The 14,956-nt window shown below is 39.7% G+C and overlaps 1 protein-coding gene across 5 annotated transcripts in view; it reads right to left on the minus strand.

Annotated features, from left to right (window-relative positions):
* cobll1b (cordon-bleu WH2 repeat protein-like 1b) overlaps positions 1 to 14,956 on the minus strand; it is a 152,047-nt gene that overhangs the window by 70,110 nt on the left and 66,981 nt on the right. The window contains exon 1 of one of the 5 annotated variants that reach the window (XM_048598986.1): positions 5,819 to 5,843. The exons of 3 other annotated variants lie outside the window; for them this stretch is intronic. The gene's annotated coding sequence lies outside the window, so the exon portion shown is untranslated. One more of the 5 variants, XM_048598985.1, reaches the window with a different exon arrangement.

Below are 14,956 nucleotides of genomic sequence, written 5' to 3' on the forward strand. Positions count from 1 at the left end.
TTTTGCCGGGTGCTCCGGTTTCCTCTACAGTTCAGGGATGCGCAGGTTAGATGGATTGGCCATCTAGAGTTGGTGCAAACCTCTTTCTGCACAGTAGGGATTCTATGATTCTCTGAATGGCCCTTTTGGAGAAGGTGCATTCAAAAACTTTTAGACAATGTTTTCAAACGTAGCTCTGTGTGGCATGCTGAAGATTGTTGAAAGACATGAGGTAGATATTTCAAAGTTTTCAGATGCCTCCTTCGAATCGCTGCTGATATCTGTCAGGGTCAAATGGAATGTGCTCAGGGAGAAGTGGAAAGAAGATGCCCAGCAGAAAGAAAGCCTGTTTAAAAATGGCATTGAAGTGGAAAGCAGGAGAATCACTTCAGTGATCTGGATTGACTGCGGGTTAGATTCAGTGATTCCACACGATCAGCAGGGGGAGTTCAGCTGCAACTTGCCACATCTCTTGCATTGGACCAGTTAACAGTCCCTCTCCTCACTCAGTTCATTAACAACTGAATCTATTTATCTCCCTGGCAACCACACGAGGCTGAACCAGACTGTTCACAACCTCCGAGAGACACCTGGGTTCTGACTGTACGCCTGCACTAGAACTAAGCTTGCTTATTCACACACTGTGATATATCACAGTACAATTCCCTGTCTTAGCTCATCTGCTAAAACAATCACCCACGCCTTTTTACTGTTACGCTGGACTATTGTAATGCACTCCTGGACAGCCTTAAACATTCTTCATACTCCTAAAAAACAGGGGGTCAACCCAAAACTCCACTGCCCATAGCTTCACACTTACCAAGTCACCTAAAATCCCTACACTCACTGGCTTAAATTGGTTCCTCTTTAAGAATGTCTTGGTTTTAAAATTGTCATCAAAAGACATTTGGACAGATACATGGACAGAAAAGGTTTAGAGGGATATGGGCCAAATGCAGGTAAATGGGACCAGTTTAGTTTAGGAAACCTGGCCAGCATGGACGAGTTGGGCCAAAGAGCCTGTTTCTCTGCTGTATGCCTCAATGATTTATTCTTGTTTATACAGGCCTCAACTCTCTCCACCTCCTTAAACTCTTCCAGACCACAACCCTCCAAATATCTGGGTTCATCTAATTCTGGCCTTATCTAATTATATAAGAACATAAGAAATATTAGGAATAGGCCATTCAGCCCTTCAAGCGTGCCCCACCATTCAACAAAATCATGGCTGATCTGCCCCAGGCCTCAAATTCTCTTTGTGCCAGTTCATCAAAGCCCTCAACTCCTTGATATTGCAAAAGATTATCTACTTACTCTTTAAATACTTTCAGTGATCTATCCATCACTGAATTCCGAACATTTATTACCCTCCGAGAAAAGTGCATCTAAGTTTTAAATTTGTGCCCCCTTTTCCTGCAATTATGTTTCCTAGTTTGAGATTTCCACCACTTCTCAACATCAATCCTGTAAAGCCCCCTTAGAATCTTGCATGTTAGTAAGATCACCCCTCATTCATCTAATCTCTAATGAATAAAGGTCAAAGCTGATCAGTCATTACATCCCAGGAATCGGACTACTGAATCCCTTTTGAATTGCCTCCAATGCCAGTACATCTTTTCTTAAATCCAGGGACCAAAACTGCACAGAGTCCCCCCAGATGCTTCACCAATATCTTGTACATTGTAATAAGTCCTCTCTTATTTTCAAACTCCCAGTAATAAGGGCCAAAATTCCATTTGCCTTCTTAATTACTTGCTGCATCTGCATGCTAAACTTTTTGTGCTTTATGTACAAGAACACCTCGACCCTGCTGTGCTGTACCTTTCTTCATTTTAGTAATAGTTTACCTATTGATTCTTCGGTCCCAAGCTCATTAAACTCCACCTCTTATATTTGCCCACTAATTTTCACCAGTTTTTATGCTTTTTTTTTTATTGGATACTCTCCTTGACTGTATTTATTAACTAGTCATTCATCCTTCTTATCAAGTCCTTCTTTTAGGCCAGTATAAATTTTTGCTGAGCATTATGAACTATTTGTATGTCTGCCACCGCTCAACTACTTCCCCCCAGTCTATTTTGCCAGCCTGCTTCAAATCTTTTTTTCCTAGATCTGCAATAGCTTTTACTTAAGTTGCAGACACTGATTTGAGATCCCAGTTGTTCTCCCTCAATCTGAATTTGAAACTCTACCATGTTGTGTTTGCTGCCACTTAGGGGATCCTTACCCATAAGATCTTTTAATTATCTTACCTCATTACATATTACAAATACCTGTAAGATTCTGTAATATATGCATGAGGAAAACATTCCTGATACCTTCTGGAAATTCATCTTCCAGTCATCTTTGCTCATCCGACTTGTCCCATCCATATGCAGAACAAAAGTACTCATGACAACTAAAATGTCCTTCCTACATGGTCTCCATTATTTCCCACTTTATAATTTTTCCTATTCGATTATTTCCCACTTTATAATTTTTCCTATTTGATAACTTGTTGCTTTGTGTCCTTAAACAAATATTTTAATCAAGTTGACATTGATTGTCCTAGTCCATGAGCTTTACTTTCATTGACCAGCCTTTTACGTAAAATTTCCATACATGACATCCATTGCATTAATCAACTGATCAATGTTCTCTATGAATTAATCAAAACCAAAGAGAAAATGTGGTAAAATGTATCAAGAGTGGGAATTTAACTGAAGCAATTTAACAGCAGGCAAATGTAAGTTTTGGATTTTAGGTACATAGGTATACAGAATATAGAGAATAGGTTAATGAACTGCAGAAACAAGCAGCCACATTTGATTATGACTGAGCAGCGATATAGGGACTTAACTCAAAACAACAGTAGGATTGCGAGTTTAATATTCCTGGCTGAAAAGGCATTTAGGAAAAATGGACAAGGCAATAAGTGGGGGGGGAATGATCAATAGGAGGAAGGAAATATTTGTGGGGGTCAGTAGTAGAATTAAATAATTTGATGAGTTAAATTTGTTTTTAAATTAAATAATTTGGTGCAGCCCGAGTAAAACCGGAATCAACTGATACCAGCAAAATCTCTGCTGGTTAAAGTCAAACCTGACACACAGGAAAATGGTTATGGTTGTTGGAGGACAGTCATCTCAGCTCCAAGATAACTCCACACAATTTTCTCAGGATAGTGTCCGAGGCCCAACCGTCCTCAGCTTCATCAGTGACATCATAAGTTCAGAAGTAGAGATGTTTGCTGACAATTTCACAATATTCAACACTATTTACAACTCCTCAGATCATGTTCAAATGCCACAAGATATGGACAATATCCAGGCTTGGGCTGATTAGCATCAAATAACATTTGTACCACCCAAATGCCAGGCAATGACCACCTCCAATAAAAGACAATCTAACCACCACCCTTTGACATTCAATGGTCTTAACATCACTGAATCCCCTACTGTCAACATTCTGGAGGTTACCATCGACCAGAAATTCAACTGGACTCACCGCATAAACACAGTGGCTACAAGAGCAGGTCAGAAGCTAGGAATACTGCTGCGAATAACTCAGCTCCTGACTCCTCAAAGCCTGTCCGCCATCTCCAAGGCACAAGTCAGGAATGTGATGCAATACTCCCCATTTGCCGAGATGGCTGCAGCTTGACACAATCCAGGTCAAAGCAGCACATTTGATTGGCACCACTTCCATAAGCATCCAGTCCCTCCACCACTGAGGCTCAGTATCAGCAATATGTACAATTTACAAGATGCACTGTAAAAATTCAACAAAGATTAGAGTCAGTGCCTTCCAAACTCATGACCATTTCCATCTAGAAGAACAAGGTAGCAGACATATTGCTCTTCCTTCAGTGTTGCTGGGGCAAAATCCTGGAATTTCCTCCTTCAGGGCATTGAGAGTCAACCTACAGCTCCTGGAGAGTAGCAGTTCAAGAAAGCAACATAAACAAGGTTGCAGGAAAAGCTCAGCAGGTCTGGCAGCATCTGTGAAGGAAAAAAACAGAGTTAACGCTCTGAGGAAGGGTCACCCGACCCGAAACGTTAACTCTGTTTTTTTTTCCTTCACAGATGCTGGCAGATCTGCGGAGCTTTTCCAGCAACTTTGTTTTTGTTCCCGATTTACAGCATCTGCAGTTCTATCATTTTTTTCAGTTTGAGAAAGCAGCTCACCACCACCTTCTCAAGGGTAATAGAAATGGGCAATAAATGAAAGCGATGCCCACATGTCATGAGCGAATGAAAACATTGAGGAACAATAAAAGGTATTACACAACTAAATGTACACTAGCAGCCATTAACTAGCGGTCAGGAGATGGAAATTTCTGGTATTTACACACAAAACTTGTCTGTCAGAGTTTAAGCGAAGAAATTTGGATATACTTCCCTCACCATGACACACTGCAAGAGGACAGAGCTCAGTAAAAGATTGAGGCCGAGAGCTTTATACCATTAGGTTACATATTATGATGTGATGGCATCACAAACATATCCCTCAAAAGGCTTATTGCCAATAGGTTGTGAGGCAGAACACAAGTGTTCCCAGTGCAGTAGAATATTTTATGTAATGTCTATCCCTTTATGCTGCTTCAGAAGTCAACTATTGCAATCAAGAGTCAGATTACTTCATCAGCTATTTCTGATGCCTGTGACAAGACCACAAAGTCAGGGTAGCCTACCACAGACATAGTCACTACAACATTTGTTGGAATTATTCAAAATCTGGTTCCTTTACATTTGTGCTATTGTGCCACCATTAAAAAAATCTACCTTATTCCCTACTAAGGTAGAAACATTTCCTCATCTCTGTTCATGATCTACTGTGACTAAAACTAATCAATGAGAACTGACACCAGAACCATAACTGATCATTCTCAAAGCACAACATGTAGAAAACGAGATCACTGGAATAATCTATTGCTCCACAACACATCACCCGGTATGCATTTTCACTGTTGTACTTAAAGTAACACCGGGAGAATCAAAAGTAGACTTAGTTACCTACTTTAGAACCACAATGAGTAACATGTATCATTTAAAGACAAAATTGCATAAAATTAATTTAAACTGAATTGTGTCAGTATGCCAGAAATTTACCCTCACATGGAACTAAATGCAAAATTAGTTTTTCAATAAATTATTTCCAGCACATACTTTGAATGTCATGTCAACAATTTTAAGAGAGTGATTGAAACATGTGATATTTGCTCACATTCTCATTGTGGTGAAAAATTTATCATGAGGTTTCTATCAAACAACAAAATTCACACCACATTACAAGTTTCATTTTTATTTCAGGCTCCCAGGCTAGCACTTACCAAACAGCTAACTGGGCTTGTGGGTTACTTATTTTAATGGTTTCAAATACTCATCCTTTTTGTCTGTTCTGTACTTATAGTTCTGCTATTGTTATGATCCTGGCAGACACCATTAACTTTTTAAAATATATTTTAATTCCCTGTGGCCAATTTGAAGAAACTGCATAAGAAAATTTTAAACATTACACAAATAAACTAATTGCACAAACATTACTTCGTAGACAATTAATACTTTGAGCTACAGAAAATATAACTCATATTAATATCTTAATGCAACCAATACATCAACACTGCAATTCTCCACACCTTTCAGTATCTCTTCAATAGATTTGCTGTCTTTTCAGGCAAATAGTCCAGGGTCACCCTTAATTTCCATTTTGCCAAATTATCAGGCCCAGCACTCGTCATATACTATACCATTCAGTCTTCTCCAAAATCCCTAACTGCCTTCTAACAGCATGGCTCACCCCAAAGATTCCCTCCATCAGCCAAACCAAGGCAAAGCTTTCAGAGTTCTTAAACTCCTACCAGTTCTCTTTCCTTGGCTACAGAACAAGCTGTCGTTAGTATTTCTGGCTGATAGCAAATACACAACAGCCTTTTCCTTGCTGCTTGCAGTTGCTGTTATCTCTCTCTCTCTCTCGGATTCCTCTCCCTCTTGGTTCCTGTTCGGAGTCTCTGAGGCAGAAATTCTGCAATAACAGGAACATCTGCTTTTGCGTGTTAAAACTGGCATGTGCATTTCAACAGCACTCAACCTGGGCCTCCCCAGTCTATATTTCACTTATGTCAGACAGAAATCAAAGCAGATTACATTATTCTTTTCATTACTGCATTTTAACTTGTGCCAAAGAGAGCGTTTAAAACATCAGTGACAATGTTTTTTAAACTTGAACCTTATCTAACACACCTTCATCGGCAATGATATGAATCAAGCAGTATTCACATCATCAAAATCAGGGACCTCCACTTGGGCAGAATCATGAAGTTGTAGTTTCAAAGCCAATGGACCTTCACAATATAAACAGAGAATTATATTTTCATTCATCTTGAATTAAGTCAGAGTTTTCAGTTCTCAGGTGCCACTCATTCCACTCAACCACCACTGTCTTTCTGGCCCGACTTTCCCTTCAGACCTTACATGTGTTTTCTTTACACTATTCTCTTGGACCTTTACCTCTCTTGCTTTTAACAATTTGTCTGCAGCAAGAGCAACAGCTTCATTTCAGCATTGCCTACTCCTCAGCAAAATGAGTCTACACATCGTGTATAAACAAACTGTTTCATAAGGCAACTAAATGAAATCTAAGTGGTGCTCACCATGCTATAACGTGTGATGTAATAAAGAACAAAGAAAATTACTGCACAGGAACAGGCCCTTCGTCCCTCCAAGCCTGCACCAACGGGCTGCCCGTCACAACTAAATCCCCCTACTCTTCCAGGGACTGTATCCCTCAATTCCCATCCTATTCATATATTTGTCAAGACGCCCTTTAAAAGTCACTATTGTATCTGCTTCCACTACCTCCCCCGGCAACGTGTTCCAGGCACCCACCACCCTCTGTGTAAAAAACTTGCCTCATACATCACCTTTAAACCTTGCCCTTCGCACCTTAAACCCATGGCCCCTGGTGCCTGACTCTTCCACCCTGGGAAAAAGCTTCTGATTGTCCAGTCTGTCCATGCCCTTCATAATCTTGTAGACCTCTATCAGGTCACCCCTCGACCTCTGTCATTCCAGTGAGAGCAACCCAAGTTTCTCCAACCTTTCCTCATAGCCAACGCCCTCCACAGCAGGCAACATCCTGGTAATTCTTTACTGTACCACCTTCTCCAAAGCCACCACATACTTCTGGTAGGGCATAATTCATAGCAGCTACTGCTTGGGGTAGGGTGCTGTCACCAAGCATCTGTCCTATGTCTTCTAACAGGGTGTTCAATAGCCTATGGTTGAAAATGGGCAACAAATAATTCTCAGAAGAGTTTCTTCTGAGATAACAAGATGTAACTGACTGCATCTTAGCAACTATATTCAGGTTACATTAACTCTTAGACATATTAGCTATTACCAACTGAGGTAAAGAAGACATGTGTCTCTCCCTCAGCAGACCACAGCAGATCTAAAATGATTCTACACCAAAGGCTATGTGATTCCATAAGACCGAGCACAGCTCTATGCGGTTCAAATGTTGCAACTCTAAGAATCATAATCTTAAACCAGATTTCCCTTTTTTTTGTAAAACCCCTTAGTAAGTTCATTATACAATAATGAATCTAACTATATTATGTTTATCACTACCCTTTCCACATCCCATTGTTTCTTGAATTCACAAATTTGAGCAATCTGGAGGTTCCACAATTCTTCTACAACACATTTATTTTGGATTTCAAAGACTGGCAGGTCTTTGGCTTCTTGACTTTGATCTTTAACTTGAGTTGTCTGCGAACCATTACTATTGTGACGTTTCTCTTTGGGTTTGTCCAGATGAAGCACTAATGGACCATGATTGCGCAGTAAGACATTGTTCCTCCGTACTCCTCCCTCGATTGTACAGACAACGTGCAATCATTGCTAGTCTGCTGATGCATATGCAATCGTAGCATTCCTGCTGAGGCCCCTTTTCTGTACCCATTGCCCTTGTTTTGATACGTCAACTGTTGTGCATAATGGCATCTGAGTAGTGAGCAGCTTGTTCATGTCGGTAAAACTGTTTGCTATTAAAAACATTTTTATAGTCCTTTGGACTTGAATGTGAAATACGCCTCTTTGGTGAGATGGAAAGTTGAGTCTTCAGTTTTCACCCCTGCAGTGACTCTGATGGTGATAAGCCATACTGGAGTAGGGTGGACCAGTAATTCAACAAGGCTTCATCGAAGTATTTTCTTAAGGCAACATGACTGTCTGTATTCCATGCTCAGCTTTCCCACTTGACAATGGACCTGTCAGTGAATTGGTTACAAAGGCAAATCTGGAAGTGGCTGAAAACTGGCTGAAAAACCCAGTAAAAAACCGTGCTCCATTGTTAAAAATATGCATCATCAGGGATCCCAACTGTAGCAAGGTCATGCAAGACTCTGACAACTGCATCTGTGGTGGCTTTCTTTCAGTTCAATCCACCATGACAAATACTTGACAGCAGTAAGGCAAGAAATATCCAAATGTAAATAGATCATTTCCCACTCTTTGCCATTATCTTACAAGAAAAGTAGAAGGGATCAGTGGCTGCCCATGTTCAGGCCTGTGAATACTGCAAGTTTCACAGTCAGCCATGAGGTCATGAATTCTTTTGAGTTTGCTGGCCACCACACTGATGCCCATACCTTCACTCTGCATTTGTCAAACCTAAGTGCACCAGTACAAATTGACTAGTGCTGCAGTGACTTTATATTTATACTGTACATTTAAACCATTAGCAGCTTATTGAACCTACTGAATACAGCAACACATCAATTTGTTCTGCTTCCAATTTGGGATTTAACTTCAAAACAACTTCTGTATCTTTAGAACTGTTTTTTCCTTGAAGTCCAATCTTGTGCCCTTTCGGACCATGTCTGATTTTGAATCTGTTAGAAATATTGTGGAATTTTTTTCCATTACTTCTTATGATTTTAAGGGTAATTTAAACTGAATAATTTCAGTACTGTTTTGATTTTGATGTGCTATGACTTATCTTCTTGTATTCATAAAGTTATTTTTTTTAAATTACAGTAAAGCTGACTTTAGGGTTTTCTTCTATTTACCAGTCTTTTGTTAATTTTGTATCAATGTTGAACTGGAGCAATATTCTTCTAATTTTTTTAAAAATTCTTTGAAACATTTCAAAAGCTGTAAAATAGTGACTTCACAATTTTGCAAAAGAACGGTAAGTACCTCATTTCCATGTATTTGTATCCCATTAACGCTCCGAAGCATCTTATTTATACACTACTTCCAATTCTCCTCTCATTCAGCAAGAAACTAGACAACACAAATTCCCAACATGCAAATCAGTGGCAGCTGCAGCTCGCTGAATGCTTGTTTCACAACAAACTCATTTCCGTTTCCATCCAGGAGGATGAAGTGCTGCAGATGCATGGGGATGTCAAAACCTGCATGTTCTTTTCCAAGTCACCTGCCATCGTGACCTGGAATGGTATCGTCATTCCTTTACTGTCACTGAGACAAAATCCTGGAAGTCCCTCATAACCACACTATGGGTATACCTACACCACGGGTATACCTACACCACATGGACTGTAGTCATTCAAGAAGACAGCTCACCATCATCTTCCCAGAGGCAACTGGGGTGTGCAATAAGTGTTAACCTAACCAGTTGCACACAAATCCCATGAACAAATAATTGAAGTCAAATGAACCAACAATGTAGATTATATTACAATACATTATAGTAACAAAATTCAAAATATTTTAAAGACACAAACAAGCCAACTTTTCAGCATCATTTTCATGTACAGATTTTACAGTGGGTCTGCTTATTACAATTAATTTTAAAACATTTTTTTTTAAAAATAAGAACTAAATTTGATACCAATTAATACCAATTTCGGAATACTCAATTGTTCCAATGATATCTCAAAATATTTCACTGAATACTAAATATTATAAATCATTGTACACTACATTTTTTAAAGAAACAGAAAATATAAATTTGGACTAGTTTTGACAATCTATAAGAAATATTGAAACTCATCAAATGTTCCCACCTAATCATTCTTCTTCTAAGCCCTTCTGCGTTTCATTAGACTTTTAGTCATTGCAGCAGTTTTACAGCTTAGTTTCTAATTAGATTTTAACCTTGTAACAAACAATAGGTCACAAGCTTCCTCTCAGCCACGGAACGACTGTGTAAGAAAACAAAAGGCCAACTTTCCCTTTCTTCACATTGTGCATAGGAAGGGAGTGCATGCAACTTAAGCATGCAGCTGTTAGATTAGTTCCTCTTGTCAAAACAGAATGTGCAAAATTCTTCCACTCCAATGAAATGACACAGGGGACAGAATTTTCAGCACGTCAGTGATCTTTAAAAATGAGATTGATCAGGCAATGATCATCCTTAGAGATTGGGAGCTAGCAGAAAGGTTGGTTAATATCAAAAGTGCGACTTCCAGACCAAAACATATCTCAAGTTGCTAAGATGAGTGACTCTACACATCACATCTCAGATGTACCACATTACCTACCTCTAATTTTGCTCAATCCATCACATCCCTAGCATTCACCCAATAATACCACCTTGCACTCAGAACTTAATCCTAATGCATACCTTCCAATCATGCCATCTGCACACAAATATACTTTCCAATTATACAGGCTGCAAATGCACGTGCGCGCACACACACTTTCCAACTATACATTCATGGATAGTATCATATAGCTATTCAATTACAACAGGCGCAAACCGAACAACACTGATAGACATTCACCTACACTCTGCACTCCACCATGCAGTAGAAGGTCATTCACAACATGAAAGAAATGCAAAGGATTGGAGGAGGAGCACCATCAGCACACTTTTGATGATCCACTAGATAAATGGACACAGACAGTATAGAGTCAATGATATTCAGCCCTGCAACAGCCATCCTGGATGACGTTACCTCATTCACCATCCCTGCTGACTTCTCATCCTGAAATGCGCCATGAAAATGAAACTGCAATCAGAATGGCTGTGAACCTTACATATCATGGTTGTGTTAAAAAAAAAGAGCCCTAGAAAATTCAAGTTAGTGGCAATGGGGGGGAAATTTTCCATTAGTTGGACTCAAAGACCACAGAAGAAAATGGCTGTAATTGCTGGAGGCCAGTCATTGCAGTCCTAGTACATTGCTGGGGTTCCTCAGAGGCGGGTCTCACACCAAACATCTCCAGATATTTCACTCATAGATCATCGAATCATAGAATCCCTACAGCGTGGAAACAGGCCCTTCGGCCCAATAAGGTCACACTGACCCTCACAGCATCCCACCCAAACCCATCCCCCTATAACCCATCTAAACTACACTACAGGCAATTTCGCCTGGCCAGTCCAACTCGCCTGCACATCTTTGGACTAAGATGATTTCCACTCTATCATTTTCAAGATGGCAAACTTTAACCAATGGAGTGCCACAGCAATCAATGCTGGGGCCACAATTATTTACAATATATATGTGATTTTGGTGACAAATGAATGTACTATTTACAAGTTCCGAGATGATACAAAAATATTTGGGGACATAAGTAGAGAGGATGACACAAAGAGCCTCTAGAGGGATTTAAAGAGGTTAAAATGAGTGGATGAAAAACTTGGCAGATAGAATATAATGTGGAAAATGTGAGGCTTTGCACTTTGGCATGAAGGATAGAGGAGATAAACATTATTTAAATGGATAAAGACATGGAATACTGTGGTAGTTTTGATCCTTTTATCCAAGGAAAGACATTCTGGCATTGGAGGCGATCCTGAGACGGTTTAGTAAGATGAACCTGGGCATGGAGGGACTGTTTTACGAGTGGAGTTTAAGCAGGTTGGGATTGTATATTTAACTGGAGCTTAGAAGAATGAGAGGCAAATTTATTGAAACATACAAAATTCTTAGGAGGTTTGTTAGGATAGAAAGCAGGTCATTTCTTCTTGTGGCAGTGTCTAGGTTTAGAGAGCATTATCTCAGAATAAGTGGTTGCCCATTTAATACAAAGATGAACAGGAATTTATTCTCTCACATGGTAGTGCATCTGTGGAATACTTTACTGCAGGGGGGTGTCACACTAGATTGTTCAGTAAGTTCAAGGCTGGTGTAGACAGATTTTTAATTGAGAGTGAATTAACGGTTTTAGGGATAAGGCAGAAAAGTGGAGTTGAGGATTATCGGATCAGCCGTGATCTCACTGAAAGACATAATGTTCCAAATGGCCTACTTCTGATCCTACATAAAATCGCAAAATCCCTACAGTATGGAAGCAGGCTATTTGGTCCATCGAGCCCCACACTGACCCTCTGAACAGCAAATTAAACTTTAGGACGCACGGAAACACCACCACCTTTAGAACTATATCATTAGTTCATCACTGCGACAGAGAGAGAGACCTGGAATCTGCTCCTTAAAGCACAGTTCATGTACCAATGCCAGACAGGCAGCAATTATTCACCAACATGACTAACAATCACCTTTCCCCATGGGTAATCGGGGATAGGCAATCAATGCTGGCCCAGCAATGTTCACATGCTATGAAAGAATAAAAAAGTCTCAGGGAAAATTCTGCCTGAGCCATGTTTTCCATAACAGAAGTCATTAATCACATTATATAAAACATCCATCACATAATCACAAGATATTTACGTAATGGGGAAAGGCATAAACCTACTTAGCATTTACAACATGGATCTGTCCATCTAGTCTATTCCATCAATGTTTAATGCTTCATTTCAGTCTCCTACTTCAAACTTCATTCCACTCTATCAGCCCATCCTTCTCATCCTTTCTCCTCTGTGAATTTAGATGTATCCACATTATTTATTGGGACTACTCTGGCTGTTATCCACATTCTCACTTTCATCTGAAAGAACATCCATTGTTGATGAATAAAACCAAGTGAGTATTAGATGCAGTTGTCAAATTTTAAATTCTGATTGATGCACGTGTTAAATATATTCTGCTCAAATATGTACAAGTGTACGCTGTTTAAACTCAGTATGCAAGGTTATTTGTACATTATAAAAATTGTCTCGCAAAAAATTAGTCATATAGAAATCTAAACTTCAGGTTCAGAGTTCTGAAAACAGAACCTCTAGACTTTATCATTTCCCGTTAGATTGCCTGGTTTGCAGTTGTCAAACACTAAGCAGTCATCAATGCTGATGTTACTTTGCACACTGTGGTCGACATGCAGCTTCGAAAGAAAGCTCTTCAATTTTTTGAAAGCAGCGGTTGAACTGTATGCCTTATAAAATATGAGGAGCTGCAGTCTGTCTAAATGCTTATATTTTCCACCATCCTTGTTTCCAAGGGTAGGGCAGTCCAAGCTTAAGGGTAAAGTACTGCAGTGGTTTGTCTTTGCCTTCTGCAGAATGGCTGACTAGGAAACTCACATGCTCTTGCTATCTGCCAGGTGGTGTATTGGTAGGACTTACAGCTGATATCAACCTGTTTGGACTCATTGTGAAGCCATTTTCCATGGTTAACAAGTCCTAGAGAGAGATTGAAACCTGGAGTATCTGGACCAGAAGAAGAGACAATACAAACTCTCCTCACGATGTTGCAGTGCATCTACAAAGTGCCATGAACATTTTGAAAATATTACCTGAAACAAACAGCAAAGCCAAGTTCAATTACCTCAGGAAATACACCACTTAGATTCGGTGTATTCCAGAATTTTGCCATGATGTTATGCTTATTGTTATAGATGAAATAACTTCCAATAATTAAAAATGTAACTTTATCCACATCTTCTGATTAACCAGTTCAGCACTATATGATTCTATGATTATGCTTGGAGTATTAATAGCTCCTTATTTGTGCACATACTTCCCAAGCAAAATTTATATCAATTTTTGAACCATAAAATCTTACAACATAGGAGTTGGTCATTGGGTCCATGATGTCCGTGCTCTTTGAAACCATGGTCCGATTTAATCCTCCAGCAATTCACCCTGTAAATGGGTCCTCTTCAAATACATGTTCAATTATCTTTGAAAGCTTTCCCTCTACACTTAAGAGCAAAATCTCGGGCTTCGGAATTTTATGAAATTATTGAATTCACTATCTTTATATCTTCCTGGTAAATCCTCTTTAGTATCTTTGCCAAGGGACTGGCAACCTTCCTAAACTGTCAGATGTTATCCAGAATATGACTGAGACCTTAGCACTGAAGCGTATAGGTTGTGCATGACTTTGTTATATTTGCACTGAATGCCCCTATTTACAAAGGCAACATGTCCTAGGTGCTTATCAAGTTGCCTTCCAAACTTCAAAGCTCAGTGTATATGCATTCCCAGAGGTCTCTGCTTTTGCATCTGTCTCAAGATTGAATCACTGTGATGATACTGACTATTTTTCATTCAGTAGGATGACTTAAGTGAAAATGTAAGTACTTTGATTAATAAGTTTGCATATGACACAAAAATTGGAGTTTTGGATAGCGACGAAAGTTATCAAAGAATACAACATGATGTAGATAACACAGAGTGGAGCTGGAGGAGCACAGCAGGCCAGCATCTGATGCTGCCTGGCCTGCTGTATTCCTCCTGCTGTTATCTCTGACTCCAGCATCGGCAGTTCTTACCATCTCGGAGTGTGATACAACAGGATACAGATCAGTTGGAAAGCCGGGCAGAGAAATGGCAGATGGCGTTTAATCTGGCTAAGTGTGAAGCGATGCAGTTTAAGAGGTCAAACACAAGAAGGAAGTATACAGTTAATAACAGAAGCCTTAGAACATACAGAGGGATCTTAGGGTCCAAGTCCATAGCTCCTCGAAAGTGGCAACATAAGTGGATAAGTGGTAAAGAAGTCATACGGCATGCTTGCCTTGATTGGTCAGGACACAGCATAAAAGTTGGCAAGTCATGTTACAGCTGTATAAAACTTTAGATAGGCCACATTTGGAGCTGGTGCGCAGTTCTGGTCACCACGCTACGAGAGGAAGTTGAGGCTTTAGAGAGAGTGCAAAAGAGGTTTTCCAGGATG

Source organism: Rhincodon typus, chromosome 7 (assembly GCF_021869965.1).
Source record: "Rhincodon typus isolate 14 chromosome 7, sRhiTyp1.1, whole genome shotgun sequence".
In the NCBI taxonomy this organism is placed as follows: domain Eukaryota; kingdom Metazoa; phylum Chordata; class Chondrichthyes; order Orectolobiformes; family Rhincodontidae; genus Rhincodon; species Rhincodon typus.